Genomic DNA, 11048 nt, shown 5'->3' with positions numbered 1-11048 from the left:
AGCAACAATGATGCAATATGAAAAAATGACCACAATAAAAGCTTTTCTTTAAAAAAAAAAAAAACTTGTATTTTTCATTGCGATAACATTAACCGTCATATTTCACACTCTTTCAGTTACTGATTGGCTGGATAGCGCAACGTTTTCTATTACACAGTTTTTAGTTTTCAAATTTTGATGAGTAATTGTAATTGTCATTAACAGGGAGGATATAAGTTAAGGGAAATAACAAATTTTAAGATCCAAAGATGTCGAACTGTGAAGAAAAGATTCTGTTTATCAAATAACGGTGTAAAACTATGGAAGCGATTAGTTACCATAACCTAAATTAAAATGCATTTGTAGAATTTTTTTAATTTTTTTTTTTCATTTTAAGGACATGGCTGCATTATTTGACTCATAAATAAAAATATTAATAAGTTATCCAGTCTGCATTTTCATTTTCTTATTCAAGACTGCTCATTCTTTAACTTAATTAAAATGAAAAAGAAAAACACATTTGAGATTTAATTTTAAAAGTCTGCCCCAGCAAATACTTACCAAAATTCAATTTGAAATCTAAAATTCAAATGCATTCGCAAAAATGCTTTCTCATTTTAAGAATGTGGCTTCATTATTTGACTCATAAATAAAATGAGTAATCAATAATCCAGTCTGCATTTTCATTTTCTTATTCATGTTGCACATTTTATGACACAATCCAAAAGAAAACAGAGGACATGGCCTTTTCATTTTCGTGGTCTGCCCTGCAAAAAAGATACCATAATTTGAAAATGAATTCGCAAAGTAAGCGGTGCAGCAGAGTGACGTCAGCAGCAGCTCTTCACTTCTGTACTGACTGAGGTGGGTGTGGGGGTATGGGGGGAGGGGGGCTGTGGACATGTGACGCTGGATCTGAACCAGTTCTGTTTAAGGATCATGGAACTAGTTTGGTTTACAGAACTCAGACCCAAGCTGTGCTCCCACCTCCAGGACCCCCTTAGCGCCCTCAAAGCCCCGCCTCCTGTGGGGCTTGGAGGTACTCCACACTCCGCACCTCCATGGACCTCGGATCTAGTTCCGAATAACGTTCTGCAAGTCCGACAGCAGCCAGCGTTCGGATTTCGGCTTCCTGCAAGGCACGACGCAGCGATGTGGGAGTTGGAGTTGGTATTAATGAAGTCAAAGAAAATGACATTCACTAGCATTAAAGGAAATATAAACAGCAGAAGAGTGCAAATGTGTATTTATTTATGCCTCATGACTTGGAACTAGATCCGAGGTCCATGGAGGTGCGGTCTGGTCTCCCGGGTCACTGTGGTTCAGAGTACCTCCAAGCCCCACAGGAGCCGGGGCTTTGAGGGCGCTGAGGGGGGGCTTAGAGGTGGGAGCACAGCTTGGGTCTGAGTTCTGTAATTCAAACTGGTTCCATGATCCTTAAACAGAACTGGTTCAGATCCAGCATCACATGTCCATAGCTCCGCCCCCTCCATACCCCCACACCCACCTCAGTCAGTACAGAGGTGAAGAGCTGCTGCTGACGTCACTCTGCTGCACCGCTTACTTTTCAAATTCATTTTCAAATTATGGTATCTATTTTGCAGGGCAGACCACGAAAATGAAAAAGCAATGTCGTCTGTTTTCTTTTGGATTGTGTCATAAAATGTGCAACATGAATAAGAAAAAACTGAAAATGCAGACTGGATGATTGGCTACTCATTTTATTTATGAGTCAAATAATGCAGCCACATTCTTAAAATGAAAAAGCATTTTTGTTTATGCATTTGAATTTTCAAATTATAGATTTCAAATTGAATTTTGATAACTATTTGCTGGGGTATGTTTTGAAAATTAAATCTCAAATGTGTTTTTCGTTTTAATTAAGAAAGAGAATGAGCGGTCTTGAACAATGAATGATTATTTTAATTTAGATAGCTGAAGTCTTAAGTTTTTTTCACATATTAGTCAGTAGTAGTTAATGTTTTAAGATAATTCCTGTGTTTCACTAGATTTCTTTGTTTCACTGGTTAGTGGTAAAGTTCTTAGAATAGTATGGGTCAAATCTTGGTCAACAAACTAAAGTGACAGATGTATGAACACAGGACTTGGGTTTTACCTTAGGCACACTTTTAAATACACATGCACACATGGGAGTGTAAGCCACAGGAGATAAGATGGAAACACTGTCAGTATAGGGTTAAACATCTGCTTGGCTTTAGAGTCAGATGACACCACTCCATTTACTGTGACCCTAACCCACTTAGCCCACAAGGGGTCAGCCCAGAGCTTGAAGATCAGTTTACAAGGATGATAAAAGTGACGTGCATTTGAATGTCTGGGTCCATTTCCTGCTGGGTGTGGATCCTCAGCTGAGTTCTATTTTGTTTGTGGTCAGATCAAGTAAAAAAAAAAAAAAAAAAAGTATATATATATATATATATATATATATATATATATATATATATATATATATATATACAGTATATGTGTGTGTGTGTGTGTGTGTGTGTGTGTATATATATATATATATATATATATATATATATATATATATATATATATATATATATATGTACACACACACACACACACGAGTCAAATAATGTAGCCATATTCTTAAAATGAAAAACCATTTCTTTAAAAGCATTTAAATTTAGATGATGGTAACTAATTGCTTCCTTATGGAACAGACTGAGTGTGGAGCTGAAACAATGTCCAAACAACAAACAGTTTAAAAACAAATACAAACAAATGATTTTTACAAAATACAGAGATGAAAGGGCTTGAGGGGGGGGTCCTGTTGTTTTTCAGAGTGGGGCTTTGCCACATGTGTGTTGATAATATCTAGTTTAAATATGGATATATGAATATATTTGTAACCCCTGTCTCATGTGCCGATGGGGCAGGGCCTGGGTTACTCTTATGATATTCCCTTTTTTGTTATGCTTTTAAATAAAATATGAATACTTGAATAAAACAACGCAACAAAACTTAAAATGTAAAGACTCTTCTTTAGTTGAATGAATTTTTTTAAGTTCAAACTAAATAAAAGAAAAAGAAATACATCACTTGGGTACAGTGAGAGTATTAATATTTAACAGAAATGGTTCCCGGTTTTCTGTTTTTCAGTCTCTAATATGTAAATCATGAAATAAAATTTAACAGGGAAAAAAATGTATATGATGGACACACACACACACACACACACACACACACACACCTGGTCCACAACAGTCTCTACAAGTCACATAAAACCCCTGTTGCAGGCCTGTGTCGTAGCTTGGGTGTGTTAGGGCCAAAAAACAAACTGGTCGTTTCACTTTGAAGGTGCTGTACAGACTTTCTGTGTGATCTTGAAAAGTCTCATTTTTATCCATATACCTGACTGCCTGAAATCACATATATTCTACAGAAAGGGTAAGGTCATTTCTGGCTTACTTTTTTTTAAAGATTTTTTTCCTGAGTGTTTTTATTTCTCTTTAGGCATGAAAAAACATGCCTAAAGAAATTTTTTTTCTGAATCTATTTTTCATGGAGCTGCAAAAATGTCCGCTCAGCTGGACACCATGCGTTTAATTTTTGAAGCAAATAAACATGTATTTACTGACATATTAAGTGAAAACTATGAAATAAAAACATTTTAATGCTTATTGTAGGTAATTCATTTATCAGATGGGGTAGTTGTTTGTTTACATGCTTTACTAATTGGTCTGATAAATGAATTACCTACAATAATTATATGTGGAAGACAGTATGAACCTTTACCAGACATTTTTAATGCTGCTAATCGAATGTTTTCTCACATTTTAACACTCATTTTAGTTTAAGGGCCACATACAGCCTGATATGATATAAAGTGGGTCGGACGAGTAAAAAAATATAAATTATAGGATAAGAACTTAGTCAGATTCTGTGATGAAAATGTTTACATCTAGAAATTGTACTCAAACTTAACATGAACAAACATGAACCTGAACATTCTGAAGTAAAATAAGTACAATGTTAAAATAGGGCTGCATGATTTTGGCAAAAATAAATAAATAAATAAATCCCGATTTTTTCCTCTAAAAACTCGATTTTCGATTTTGATTTTTGGGTAAAACTACAAAAGACAACAGAAGTCAGCATGTCGTTTTCGTGAGCAGCCCACAATGCAAGGCACTGCTCTGACCTCAAATATGTGATGGGATCACGTGATGAACCCACAGAAGTTTATTTTTTCTTAATTAAATCTTTATTGAATGAAGTAGAATACACAAACAATGTATACAACAAGAAAATAACAAAAGTAATTAAATAATAATTACATGCTCTAAAACTACACAATCAGGTTGACCTCAATACTCTTATTATAATGTATAGAACATATGCTCCTCTACAGTCTACAGGAGATGTTTGAGCCCAGGCAAAGGAAGTATAATTTAAGGGGAACTGAAATCTACAAGAAAATTAAGTGTAGAACAAACATAAAAAGTCAGTGTATCTCTGTTAGAGGGGTACATCTGTGGAATAATCCGGAGCAAAACTTAAAAATGTCTTCTTCAATCTGTGCATTTAAAAGGATGTATAATATAGAACATTAGAAGTACGCACAAAATAAGATATTATAGTTAATTGGTTATCATGATAGGAAGATACTATCATATTTATTGATCATTGTATTTGGAGTAAATATTTGGGGTGGATATGTATATTATAGTTTATATTAAAAACAGTTGATTATTGTAAATCTGATTATATATGAGGTGACTTTAAAAAAGTGTATATGAATGGTTTTTATGGATGTTTTGTGTTATTGTAAAAAATGTGCAGAGGAAAATGTGTGTTAACAAAGCAAAGGAGGCGGATTTAGTTTGATTATTAGTTTGTAAAAAGGGGGTGGGAGTCAGTAAGTTTTACTTCTTCCCACTCCTTTTTGAGTGCAAAAAAAATGTATGTATTTATTTGTTTTGATCACGTTGTATGATTCTTTGTTATCCGATGATTCTGTGTGCTCGAAATAAACTACTACTACTACTACTAAGTTTGCCAGGGGGAATACACTATAATACAATGTCCAAATCCGAGCAAATACTTCTGTTTTTCATAGCCTTTTTGTTTCCAGATTTATCTAACAGCTTTAAAGTTCAACATCTTTCAAAAAATAAATAATATTTGGTTTTGTGTTACAGAACTTACATTTGTGAATGAAAAATTTAGCAAGTAAGAGGACTAAATTATATATATATATATATATACACACACACACACACATACATTTATTTATTTATTTATTTTATTTTATTTTATTTTTATTTTATTTATTTTTATTTTATTTTTATTGTTTTCTCCTTTCTTGGTATCTGGCCCACAGCAGTGATCCCAGTGTCAGTCAGTGACAGGTATCAGTCATGCGTGCGTGGACCACAGAATATGAGTGAACCCCATGTGGTTCTGTTTAAACTGGGGGATCCGTGTGTAGAACAGACTGACCCAGGACACACTGGAGGGATTGTATCTGTGGAGCTGGTGCATGTGTGTGGGCACAGGGCTGTGTGGGCTCCTCTGCTGAGGCTGATGACCCGAGACTCGGACCCGGTTCAGAAGAAGACAGTACGGTACGGATCCGGGACAACGGAAGATGAGTGATCAATAACAGTTTGTTTTTACACTACACAGCTTAGAGACAGTTTTCTGAACATTCACATACTTAGAAGTACCTCTGGGATGGACACAAAGTTCTTCACATCAGGTAACTGGCCGTTCACCATAAAAATAAGAACTTTCGGCCAACAAATCACTCCAACATAGACTCGGTCCGGGTAACGGGTCTGTTTTGTTTTGTTTTTTTTTGTTTTTTTTTTAACGGGTGTCTGTCTTCTCGCTCTGCTCACGAGACCCACCTCATCCCGCTATCTCCCACCCCTTGACCTCAGACTGGCCTGTGATTGGCTCAAGTCACCAGAGCTTTACACATGCCAATACAATCAAAGAAAGTAGTGATTGACAACTCAGTAAACAAGTAATAATGCAGTGAGCCGAAGTAACAGAACGACTCATGTTTCACAAACACGACCTAAACCAGCAGGAACTTACTCTTTTTTTTTTTTTTTAACATATCTATCTATCTATCTATCTATCTATCTATCTATCTATCTATCTATCTATCTATCTATCTATCTATCTATCTATCTAATGAAATGTAAACTAATATTTTAACACATTACTTCTTTCACATTTTTAAATTGTTCTGTATTTTAACCATATTTTTGAATTTTTACACACTTCAATACATAATGAACTTTTATGAATTATGACTATTTGTTATCAAAATAAATTAACTTCTTTAGCAAGGGCTACATATTATTACTATAGTACTATAAAGGACAATATAGAATATTATATGTATTCATATTATATATGTATATGTGTTTGTTTGTTTTTTTAATATCTGAGTGTTGATACTGGTATAATAATTTGTACATGGGTATTATTTTATTAGTGTATATAGGAACGAGGATGTGTGATATTATTATTATTATTATTATTATTAAACTGATATTCATACAAAATAATAATTGCTATATAGAGATCATAAGGAACAGAGATTAGGGGTAGGAGTAGATAAGTTTGGACTTCTTCCTACTCCTTTTTGAGCATGTTTAATTTCATTTATTTTCTTTTATTTATCTTCTTTCTTTTTTTTATTTACTTATCAACCTTTTATGTATCATTACTGATATTTTGTTGGTTGATTTTGTTTTGATTTCACTGTCTCCATGTTCAAAATAAAGATTTCAATCAATCAGTAAACTGAAGGAGGGGCTTATGTAGCTCAGTAGGTAGCGTGCCCCCTCACCTCCTACTGCCCCCCACCACCACCACCACCACCACCACCACCTGTAGGTGTGGATGGGACAGTGTCTGGTTGCTGGTCTGTGTTTGTGTCGGTGCTGTTCTGAACTGGAGACAGGTCCAGGGGGGACGCCACCTACACCTGTCTGTAGCATGGAGAAGCACCAGCACCCCCACAACACTTATGAAGACTGGATGAATGAATGAATGAATGAAAGAACGAATGACAGAATGAATGAATAAGTGGATGAATGAAAGAACGAATGACAGAATGAATGAATGAATGAACAAATGAATGAATAAATGAATGAACAAATGAACGAATAAATGAATGAATGAACAAATTAAAGAACAAATGAATGAATGAATGGATGAATGAATGAATGAACAAATGAATGAATGAACAAATTAAAGAACAAATGAATGAATGAATAAATGAACGAATTAATGGATGAACAAATGAATGAATGAATGAACAAATTAATGCCTGAATGAACTAATGACTGAGTGAACAAATGAACAAACGAATGAATGAATGAACAAATGAATGAATGAATGAATGAACGAATGAATAAATAAATGAACAAATGAATGCATGAACAAACTAATGACTGAATGAACAAATGAATAAACAAATGGAATGAATGAATGAATTAACAAATGAATGAATGAACAAATGAATGAACAAATGGAATGAATGAATGAATTAACAAATGAATGCATGAATGAATGAACAAATGAATGAATGAATGAATGAATATACTAAGGGTTGAATGAACAGATGAATGAAGGAATGAATGAATGAACAAATGAATAAATGAACACACAAATGAATGTATGCATGAATGAATGAATGAATAGATGAATGAATAAATGATTGAATGAATGAATGAATGAATGATTGAATTAATGACTGAAAGAACAAAACATGAATGAACAAACAAATGACTGAATGAATTATTGAATGAATGAACAAATGAATGAATGACTGGGACTGTTTGTACTGTTCACATCAGAATACAGTGACTTTTCAGATTCTTCTGGTTGAAGGTCTAAACCTGTTTTATAATATACATATATTTGTGTATATATTCAATAATACTTCATTTTATCAAAGAATGGGAAATTGAACACATTTTTTTCTTTGAAATGAATCATTAACAAAACTGTTACATTCATTACTTATTCATATTTATTACTTATTACTCCAAAAATGGCTTGATCTGTAAAATGTAGTCCTGAATATAAAAAACATCCTGAAATGTTTTTGTTTCATCTGATAGTAAATCAGTCTAAACAGAAAGAATGGAAAGAAGAGAAGCATTCTGTCGAAAAATGACTCAGATGATTATTGATTATTGAAATGGTTGTCAATTAATTCAATATTTGACAAATAATCCTTTAGTCCACTCATGGTTTGAAGCTCTAACCCTCTTTTATTTGCTCCAGTTTTATTATTATGATGATGATGTCATGCACACAGACGTGGGTTCCAGTTCTACCCAGTGATGTCACAACCCTAACCCCGTAAACCCCCTCCAGGCTGGTGGTGTCAGAAGAACAGCAGCCATGTCGGACGGCCCCGTCTATTCCTGTCTCTGCCACCCCCCACTTCACTGACACACTGCTCTATTTTTACTTTGGTGTTTAACTCCTCAGTCTGTCCTTCAGGGTTTATTTCCTACGTACTCTGAACACTTGAGTCTGGCTCCGCCCACAGCAGGTCTAATGCAAAATTCAGATTTTTGGGTCCAATCTGAGTTTTTTTCTGGGTTGGTTCATATTCCACATTAAATGTAACTTCTATCAATTTTGAGTCTGAACTGAATGTGACCCTAAAGTGACCCACATGCACGAAAGAAGTCCAGAAGTGACCCACATGCACGAAAGAAGTCCAGAAGGGACCCACATGCACGAAAGAAGTCCAGAAGTGACCCACATGCACGAAAGAAGTCCAGAAGTGACCCACATGCACTGAAGAGGTCTTGAAGTGACCCACATGCACTAAAGAGGTCCAGAAGTGACCCACATGCACTGAAGAGGTCTTGAAGTGACCCACATGCACTGAAGGGGTCTTGAAGTGACCCACATGCACTAAAGAGGTCCAGAAGTGACCCACATGCACGAAAGAGGTCCAGAAGTGACCCACATGCACTGAAGAGGTCTTGAAGTGACCCACATGGACTAAAGAGGTCCTGATGGAATACCAGACACACTCCATGTTTACAGAAGGAAATATGGTCTTTAAGGGTTAAAGGTGGACGTTTGGGTCTTTAAGGGTTAAAGGTGGACGTTTGGGTCTTTAAGGGTTAAAGGAGGACGTTTGGGTCTTTAAGGGTTAAAGGTGGATGTTTGGTCTTTAAGGGTTAAAGGTGGACGTTTGGTCTTTAAGGGTTAAAGGTGGATGTTTGGTCTTTAAGGGTTAAAGGTGGATGTTTGGTCTTTAAGGGTTAAAGGAGGACGTTTGGGTCTTTAAGGGTTAAAGGTGGATGTTTGGTCTTTAAGGGTTAAAGGTGGATGTTTGGTCTTTAAGGGTTAAAGGAGGACGTTTGGGTCTTTAGGGGTTAAAGGTGGACGTTTGGGTCTGTAAGGGTTAAAGGTGGACGTTTGGGTCTTTAAGGGTTAAAGGTGGACGTTTGGGTCTGTAAGGGTTAAAGGTGGACGTTTGGGTCTTTAAGGGTTAAAGGTGGACGTTTGGGTCTGTAAGGGTTAAAGGTGGACGTTTGGGTCTTTAAGGGTTAAAGGTGGACGTTTGGGTCTGTAAGGGTTAAAGGTGGACGTTTGGGTCTTTAAGGGTTAAAGGTGGACGTTTGGGTCTGTAAGGGTTAAAGGTGGACGTTTGGGTCTTTAAGGGTTAAAGGTGGACGTTTGGGTCTTTAAGGGTTAAAGGTGGACGTTTGGGTCTGTAAGGGTTAAAGGTGGACGTTTGGGTCTTTAAGGGTTAAAGGTGGACGTTTGGGTCTGTAAGGGTTAAAGGTGGACGTTTGGGTCTTTAAGGGTTAAAGGTGGACGTTTGGGTCTGTAAGGGTTAAAGGTGGACGTTTGGGTCTTTAAGGGTTAAAGGTGGACGTTTGGGTCTTTAGGGGTTAAAGGTGGACACTTGGGTCTTTAAGGGTTAAAGGTGGACGTTTGGGTCTTTAAGGGTTAAAGGTGGACACTTGGGTCTTTAAGGGTTAAAGGTGGACGTTTGGGTCTTTAAGGGTTAAAGGTGGACGTTTGGGTCTTTAAAGGTTAAAGGTGGATGTTTGGTCTTTAAGGGTTAAAGGTGGACGTTTGGGTCTTTAAAGGTTAAAGGAGGACGTTTGGGTCTTTAAGGGTTAAAGGAGGACGTTTGGGTCTTTAAAGGTTAAAGGTGGACGTTTGGGTCTGTAAGGGTTAAAGGTGGACGTTTGGGTCTTTAAGGGTTAAAGGTGGACGTTTGGGTCTGTAAGGGTTAAAGGTGGACGTTTGGGTCTTTAAGGGTTAAAGGTGGACGTTTGGGTCTTTAGGGGTTAAAGGTGGACACTTGGGTCTTTAAGGGTTAAAGGTGGACGTTTGGGTCTTTAAGGGTTAAAGGTGGACACTTGGGTCTTTAAGGGTTAAAGGTGGACGTTTGGGTCTTTAAGGGTTAAAGGTGGACGTTTGGGTCTTTAAGGGTTAAAGGTGGATGTTTGGTCTTTAAGGGTTAAAGGTGGACGTTTGGGTCTTTAAGGGTTAAAGGTGGACACTTGGGTCTTTAAGGGTTAAAGGTGGACATTTGGGTCTTTAAAGGTTAAAGGTGGATGTTTGGTCTTTAAGGGTTAAAGGTGGACGTTTGGGTCTTTAAGGGTTAAAGGTCAAATCCACTTCTGTCTGATCCTGTGCTGAAAACAGAACTTCAGTCATCAGTTGGAACCGTAGACGTGTGTTTTGTTAAAAGCAGAAGTGAGAAGAAGGCCACAACAGGAAACAGGACAGCCAATCAGATGTGAGCGGGGTCGTCGTAGTAACGGGTGTTGAAATTAGAGCAGAGAGCCTGAATTAGCCGTGAGCCAGACTTGGAGCCAAACAGACAGAAGCTGTGAACCTGTGAGCGCTGAGCTCATCCTGACACCACAGAGGTCAGGTTCAGATCCACAACCTGCTGAACTCACACTAACGCTGGAGAAAAACAGATTTCACGGCTCAGCTCCTGTCACACCCACATCCTGTTTGTTTCTGAACATTTCACACACTTCATCAAATGTGTTACTCCTCAGTTATTTACCCCACACAGC

This window comes from Sphaeramia orbicularis, chromosome 8 (genome assembly GCF_902148855.1).
Source record: "Sphaeramia orbicularis chromosome 8, fSphaOr1.1, whole genome shotgun sequence".
NCBI lineage: Eukaryota > Metazoa > Chordata > Actinopteri > Kurtiformes > Apogonidae > Sphaeramia > Sphaeramia orbicularis.
The sequence above is the reverse complement of the archived record's forward strand: the minus strand, read 5'-3'. Positions refer to the sequence as shown.